The sequence below is a fragment of the Canis lupus genome, chromosome 30 (assembly GCF_003254725.2).
Source record: "Canis lupus dingo isolate Sandy chromosome 30, ASM325472v2, whole genome shotgun sequence".
Lineage (NCBI taxonomy): Eukaryota > Metazoa > Chordata > Mammalia > Carnivora > Canidae > Canis > Canis lupus.
In genome coordinates, this window is record NC_064272.1 from 20,749,316 (window position 1) to 20,757,681 (window position 8,366).

General features: G+C 38.8%; 1 non-coding gene across 1 annotated transcript; it reads right to left on the reverse strand.

The window, feature by feature from the left end:
* Positions 1-1,650: 1,650 nt before the first annotated feature.
* On the reverse strand, positions 1,651-1,775 carry LOC112676249 (small nucleolar RNA SNORA51). Its single transcript, XR_003146415.1, has one exon. It is a non-coding gene; the product is annotated as a small nucleolar RNA SNORA51 (small nucleolar RNA).
* Between the last annotated feature and the right edge of the window lie 6,591 nt (positions 1,776-8,366).

Sequence of the window (8,366 nt, forward strand, 5' to 3'; positions counted from 1 at the left end):
TAAGAAAGGAAGAGAAAAATGAGCAGATGTCTGCACATGTAAAAAAAAAAAAATGTTCCAATGTCTGCCATAGCTTAGCAAGCACAATGCATTGGAAAAATTATAAACTTGAGGATCAGAAAAATAAAGGCACAGTTCTAAAGAATAGAATCACATTTAGAGATCACTGAGATAATTCCAATTTCGATGTGTTCCCTGTGGAGAAAAAAATCTGGGTTCATCAAGCAGAAATGCTCCCTACATCTTCTGTATTTAAAAACTTCAATTAACTTGAACTTTTAAGTTCACCATCTGCTAAAAGTCTAAGTCTGTTTTCTTATATAATCAAAACCTGGGTTTCAGCTGGTATTAATAATACATCTGTATTACCCATAATTGCTTCAAGCTTCATTTTGGCATGATTAAGGGTAATCATAATCCTTTGAAAAGTCCATAGTTTATTCCGTTTAAAGCTACTGTTAGAGTTAATACATTTTCATTTTTCTACATTCCATTCAATTAATCTGAAATCAAATATGCATTTCTTCATTTATCTTTCATTTCATATACCAAACTAATAAGTTTGTCTAGGAATAGATTTATGTATTTTGGTTACCAAATCCTTAAAATATGCACAATAGTATCACATTTATGCAAAGGTCATATGTAAAGTAGCTTCAGCCATCTGGGCTGAAGCTAAGAACCCACAAGTAATTGAAGGTCAAGGTTTCTGGTACAAAAAGTAGAGGTTGTTTATTGCTGCTGCAGCAACCTAGTGGTCTCCTATTGCTTCTTTACTGCCAACTAGCCACAGCTGCAACCAGCCAAAGTCAGAAACATTCTGCCAAGAGCTGGTGGAGAGAAGGAGCTGTAGGCACCGGTACTGCCCAAAAACATTCTCCCTTCAGATACGCTCTCACACTACTAGTTTTGCATATTTCCTTATCATGACTTTCTTGGAAATGGTGATAATTCCTCATCAAGACTTCTTTCCTACCTAAAAGGTAGAATACTTGGCTTTACTCATTTCTTATTGCACTTTCTTTTAAAAATAAAAAAAGATTTTATTTATTTGAGAGGGAGAGAATGGGGGAACACAAGCAGGAGGAGTGAGAGGGAGAGGAAGAAGCAGGCTCCCATCTGAGCAGGAACCTGAGGCAAGGCTCGATCTTAGGACTCTGAGATCATGACCTGAGCCAAAGGCAGGCAGATGCTTAACCAACTGAGCCATCCAGGTACCCCCTTATTGCACTGTCAAGACAGCCTCCCAAGCCTTCAGGAGAAGGAAGGGGCAAGAATGTAGTTATTAGTATTACTGCCTACACAATATACACTCCTACAAAAATGCCAACTAATGACTCCAACCTTCCCTTCTCCCAAGCATTCAGCTGCTTAGTTGAAGGACTGTACTCCATTCTATCTACTGTAGGTCTTACTTCCAAAATCAAAGCATCTGTCATATCCCCCCAAAATCTTCTAAGCTTCCACCAAGAGGGAAACCTCTCTGGTTTCTGCAATCAGCATCCCTCTACCTCTAATCTACAACCACTCCCCTCAGTGTCCCAGCCTCCGAAAGATAATGTGCCAATTACCTGAGACCACTGAGCCTGATAGCCTCAGGGTTTTTCTTTTTTCTCCTTTATTTTTTTAATTTATTTTTTTCCTTCAATTCCATGTCCCCCCATTCACAATACAGGCAGAGGGTCTGGGCAATGGTGTATACGAGTGAATTTATTTTGCCTCCTTTTTCTGTACAATCATTGTAAAAACAGCCTGTGATAAGCCCCCTTAAGGTTTGGCTGGGCAAGTCTCCTAGATCTCTAAAACCAAAACCCTGCTAAGTGGTCCACCACACTCTATGATCCTGTTTATCATTGAACCATGTACATCCTAGGACATAGGTCTTGTGGTAGACCTACTGGTGTGCAAGGCAACACATCTTCCAGAGCATCTAACATCTGCAAAAACCATGCCTGAAACAGGTTTAGGAGCCCTACTAATAATGTGGCAGGGTGATGATTTAAGCTTCCCTGTTTCACAAAGGTTTAAATCACAACAGGCTTTCAATGGCTATGCTTCCATGCAGTCCCAGACTGAACACAAAACTGACACAAGTGGTATCCAGTGGTTATTAATAAAAAGATGCATCTAAAATGGAATCCTATTGAGGATAAGAATTCAGATTTAAAGAGCTTACACCAAGTCTCAATCATATGTGATCCAAAGAGAGAGATCCTCTTTGCATATCAATCTGACCAATATGATTTGATTGCCTATAAAAAAGCAGTAATCTGGGGTATAGTGAAGGATATATTTGGAAATTCATTATAAACCAACCTGCATTAAGGCATTTTAGCTAGAGAGTCGAAATGTGTTAGGTTTTCAGAGCAAAGTATAGATGTGCTTTAGGAATGGAGAAAATTTATGAAAAGTCCTAAGTTTAACATTACTTTAATCCTTTTCCCACTTCTTACTGTCTCAGGAGATGGGAATAATTCATATTTCCTTGCCTTTTTATATTCATTTACATGTTCCATAAATTATCTTTCTTATATTTATTTCACAAGTACACTCTTAAATTCTCAAAAACAAATCTTACCGTATATCTCTTATTTGCTTTTCCCCATTCTCCATCCTTCTGCCTGCTGCTTACTCTGAGGGTCAAATTTTTCTTTTCTCAAACTTTTCCTTTATGGATATCTTCAATCTCTGTTTCAGCTGGCTTGCCCTAACCCACATTATCTGCCACTAATTTTACATGAATTAATTACCTCACAACCATCCTAAGTCATATGACTCTTTTCAAGATAAATTATTACCCCTAAAGAACTTGAGTCTAAGAATCCACTGAAGTTATATGAGTGAGGCTTTATAAATTTTTAACTGTTTCAGAACAGGTGAGATTGGTTTAACTAAAAGTACAGATGAATTCAAAGGGAAGATGAAACATTCCATGTCTAAGCACATTTATATTGCTATAACCAATTTGTAAGTCCTGATAATATATATGTAAATTGTTTTTATTAGATGCTTTAAACCTTTAGCAGTGAAAATCACCTACTTACTCAGCGAGCTGTAACCATGATGCATTATCTGAAGAGAGAAAGTTGAAACAATTTTAGTAGACAACAAATATCAGAGGTCTAAAAATGTATTGGACAGATGTATACAGAGTGAAAAGGGAAGAGCTCCTAGGAATAAAATTAAGAGGTTTGGCCACATGACTAAAGCAGGTGCCTGGGGTTGGGGTGGGGCGGCTGGAGGGAGAGGGAAGGAACCCAACCAGAAAGCTACTGAATATGTTTTCCAAACTCAATCAACCTCCACTGCCCCAGATTCCTCCATTTTCCACCTCCTTCCTAATTTTTTCCAACTGAGATCTCTGACAAAGGAGAGAAGATAAGGCAAGGGACAAGAGTCAATCTTGATATCCAAAGACATCAAGGGAAGGAACAGGAATAATAAGCTTACCAATCAGTTCCCCTAAGGAAGATTATAGTAACAAAGCACCCACTTGGACTTCTGAAGGAAGATAGGAAGGAAAGAATGGAGGAAGGGAATCAGAATTCTAGAGAGAAAAACAATATTCCTTAGAAACCAGGTATTGCATAATCAGCATTTCTTTTATTCCAACTATCTCTCACAAAGTTAAAAGAGTCAAATTACTTCGAAAACCTGATCTTTGAATAATTTAACTACTTTACCATTGCCCACAGGCAAACTGAAATATATCAGGAAAAGTATATCAAGAGAGTATGTGTGCTTGTTAGGTTGAATAAGCTCTTTGTAACTTGGGATCCCTGGGTGGCTCAGCAGTTTAGTGCCTGCCTTCAGCCCAGGGTGTGATCCTGGAGACCTGGGATTGAGTCCCACATCTGGCTCCTGGCATGGAGCCTGCTTCTCCCTCTGCCTGTGTCTCTGCCTCACTCTCTATCTGTGTCTCTCATGAGTAAATGAATAAAATCTTTAAAAAAAATTTTTTTAAACCTCTTTGTAACTGATCAACAGCCAGCATTGAAAACTTTCAAAGATGAATTTTTCCATTATCACTTTTTAAAATTCCATTGTTCTCCTAACAGAATTAGTGGGATAAAAAATGTGTACCTTTTTTTTCCCTCCTCACTGAAAGGCTGGTTAACGGACTTCCCTAGTCCTTCCAAAGTTATCGCAAATAGCCCAGTGCCCTCTATTGGCATTTCCATCACACTGCTTCTCTAGCCTCCGCAGCTACCTGGGTTGTTTTTAAACATTCTGCATCGACAGCTCTTCAGACAAATTAGTGGCTTAAAAAAGTGCTGTTTGAATTGAACAAAAATCATTTGACAGACAGAAGGAGAAATAGGTACAATGGACTCTAAAATCAAGCAGTACAATTATTTATGGCAGGGTCAATGATTATGTCATTGCCCTCTTTCAAAAAAAATTCAATTTGATTTCTTTAAAAAAAAAAACAGCTTTGTCACATGGCTTAATTACCATTAATTGTGGATTTATGTGACTGGCTTCAGAATCAGACAATGAACTGAATCAAATCTAACTCAAGTGACCCAGCAAGCAGGGGAATGACAAGAGACCACCATGCTAGGCCAAAATGGCGGGAACCTAATTTTCTCCAGATTTACAGCCTGTTAGTCCTAGCTGGGAATGGGCTAAGGAAGTAAGATGCTATGAGGAAAGGAAGCTCCCTGAGGAGGACAAGTTGAGCACTTCCAGAGAGGAAACCCTTTCAAACTTCTTGAGAACCATTTCTTGACTGAACCTTTAGCCATACAGTCCTTGATCCAATGGTTTTATAAATGACATTATAGGGTGACCTTTGTTGGTGGGTTTTTTCCCAATAGGTGACTTCATCCTCAATACAAAGGTTCATTTTACTCTCATATGTGAAAAAAAAAAATTAGAACCTCCAAATTTGCTACCAAAAACTAGCAAATAATCCAAGAGGAATTTCAATCTGGGACCTATGAGGTCTCCATGTGAAAAAGAGAAAAGACATCACCACAGCCCCCTGCTACATTCTGACAGGTCTATTCCTGGGGCTAGAGGCCTCATAAGTGACATTTCCTTGCAACACAAGGTTATCAAGAAATGATTTCTTTTGCCACTAAAATAGTGAATTGTGGTCCTGCCTCAGCAGTATTGAATCAGTTATGCGCAAGGCATTGAACAAGGGTTGGAGGAACAGAAATAAAACACAGTCGCCATCTACAAGGATTTCAGTCAAGTAGAATACAAAGACAAATGATGTAATGAATATAACACTGTAAACTCAGTAATAAAAATATGCACAAAGTAGGAGCAAAGAAGAGACGTTTCTAGCAAGATCCATAATTTCAAAGACATAGTTTGTTTTGAACCTCCAAATTCATCACTTTCATTCAGTGAGAATTTGGAGACCACCTGGGTTCCTCTCATACATTTTTGATACAGGTTGCAAAGGAAAGAGCTAATGATAAGTACATTAGCCAAAATATGATTTACTCTTAACCAGAGAAGTATCCAACATAAATAGCAAGCTACTCAAAAACATAGAAGAGAGAGTTTCAAGGAGAAAAAGATAGGTTATGTTAGATGGAGATTAGGTTGAGGAAAATTCAAATTGACAGAAAGGATAGCTGGATTTGGCAGTAAGGAGGTCACTGCTGAGTTCAAGACAAACCACTTCAGTAGAGTGATGAATACAAGAAGCCAGGTTGAAAAAGATGTGTTTAAATAGGAAATACAGCAGTCACAGATAGTATTGTAGGTGCAGTTACCTTAAGTGAATGACATGGGAGACAGCACAGGGAAGCATTTTCCTCAGCGACAACAGCCCCTCCTATGCAGTAGAGGTTGAGAGCATGAGTTCTCAGTCATAGAGATCTGGGTTCAAATTCTAGCTATGCCATTTAAAACAATTTCACTCCAAGCCTCTATAAAATTAGATAATCATAATACTTACTTCAAAGAAAAAGTACCTAGCAGAGAATAAACAGTCATTGTGAAAGCTGGAAAGAAATCAGAGAAACCACTATATTTCTTCAATTCTAAAACTTCTATTTTAATGTTTCTGAAATCAGGATGCATTATAGTTAATCATCAGCATTTCCCTTCTTAGCAACATATAAAGTAATGACTCAGCTAACAATCAATGACACCTTAGTGTTTAATGAGTTAGTCCCTAACCCTAGAGCAGTTAGGTAACTAGCCTGGGTGTCTGCAAATTGGCTTAAAAAGAAATGTTAAAATGAATGTTTTGCTTAAATTCACAAGGGCTTAAAAAGGTCTTATGAGTCCTTGCTCCTCATTATACAGTTACAAATAGTAACAGCAGCATCACCTGGGATCTTGTTAGAAATGCAGAATCTCAGGCCCTCCCCAGATCTATCAAATCAAAATCTTCGTCTTAACAAAGCCCCTAGGCAATTTGTGTGTAAAGTCAAGTTTGAAAAGCACTGTTCCAGCTTTTTTGTTGGGATTTTTTTTAAGTTGAAGATACTGGTATAATTGGAATTTGGATTCATTTCCTTAACTACTCACCAAAATTTTATTCTTTCGTTAAAAATATAATGGCAAATGGGCATGAAGCTGATTCTTCAAAATCTTTCAACATTTATGATATATCTGGGGATTAATATAACTGTATATGGAAATCAAAATCTCTGGAAATCACATGATATTAATATCAAAGTTGGGGAGATGGAGAATAAAGTTTTACTTGAAAAATTTTTTTCTTCTGTAGCATTACTGAACTTGGTTTTTATATGTTGTTCCAGAATGACCCATTTGTACTGTTGGCCAAGAGGAGTACCACCCAGAGTGAAACCTATTATACACAAGGATTGAACACTTAAGGACTCCACTTAACCCAGCCTGACCAACCCAGATGAACAATAGGCTGCCAAATGTTTGACTGAACATCATACAATAGAAATACTGGATTGTTATGAAATTTGTTGTTTGGTGATATCTAGTGTAGAAAATATAACTCATTAATATGGTCTCTTGTGATGCCCTGAGTAAGGATAATAGTACAACCATGACCAGAGGTAGTGTAACTTTGATTATTCTAGTATCCTCTATAGTGGGATCAATCAAAAGGGAATGTAAAATTAGAAAGCATAGCCCTGAAATGCAATAGTTAATCCTCCACATACAGTCTGGATTGGCTGCCAGAATACAAATAGCTGGAGTGATAAATGTGAAAAGATCAGCAGTCCAGATAAGCCCCTGGACACTGTTTCTTTATAGTGCAAATAAATTAGGTTTTCTATAATTAATGTAGGCAGGAGGAATTGGATTTGAGACTTTTTTTTAATCTCCTTGGTTTTATTACATTGAGTAGGCACATGTGCTCTCTCAATAGCCCCCAGGAATCTGGTATCCATCTCCAGCTTCTTGCTACAGGAGTTCTTTTGCCAGCTGGTTAGGACCTAGCCAAGCCCACAGAGGCTCTTTCTCACCAAGTTCTATCTCCGCTCCATGGAAAACACTCACATCACTTTTATTTGCCCCAGTAATTATGGGGTGCAAGTTAATCTCTAGGCAGTAACCTTTCTATTGCTGCCATCAGCAAAGTAGTCTATTCTTTCAGATTCCCTGGGCAAGAGTCACATCTCTTTTTCCTTTACCTGGCAACATCGGTGGACACATTGTAAGCTCTCCAAGTAGTACTGTAGCCAAACCTCTGTCTTGGCTTCAGTTCCCCTAGAAGCAATCACTGAGACAAGGATTCAAGATCAAGTGGTTTACTTGGGAGATTAGCTCAGAAAATGCTGGTGGAGGAATAGGAAGCCTAGGTATGGTTGGCACTGTGATGCAACCAGATTCCCTCAAGAAGGAAGGCTGCAGGTGTTACCAAAAGAGCCTCAGCTATCAACCCTCTTTGGAGATTACCTTGGCTAAAGAAAATTGCCTCTCCCAAGTCAGTTTTCTTTCAAGCACACCTCACACCCAATTACTAATCACTGTGGGGTTAAAAATGTCCAATCATCCCCCCCAGCTTGGGATGACTCTGAAGAGTATTCCAGCTCCAGAGCTCCCCAAGGGGTCAACTGAGGCCTCTGCTTGGACTGCACTATAGTCCAACTTCTCCCTCTTCTACTGTTTCCATGTGATCTAGTTGAGTCCTCTGGTTTGGCAAACTAGAGGCTTTATTCAGCAATAACTGGGGATATGAATTAGTTTCTCTGCCTGGGCACTGTGGGAGAAACAGCTATAAAGCCAGGAAAACTTTGTTGGCTGACCCACACTCCAAGTTCTCTGACCAAACAGGTCTCTAGTTTTGTTCTACAAACTATTATCTCTGCCTGCCCTTCTCTTGGCCCTCATGCCAATGGGCTGCATAACTTCCAGGTTTCCTTGCCAGCCTTCTGGTCAGATGGGAACAGGAACCACAGTGTGTAAGG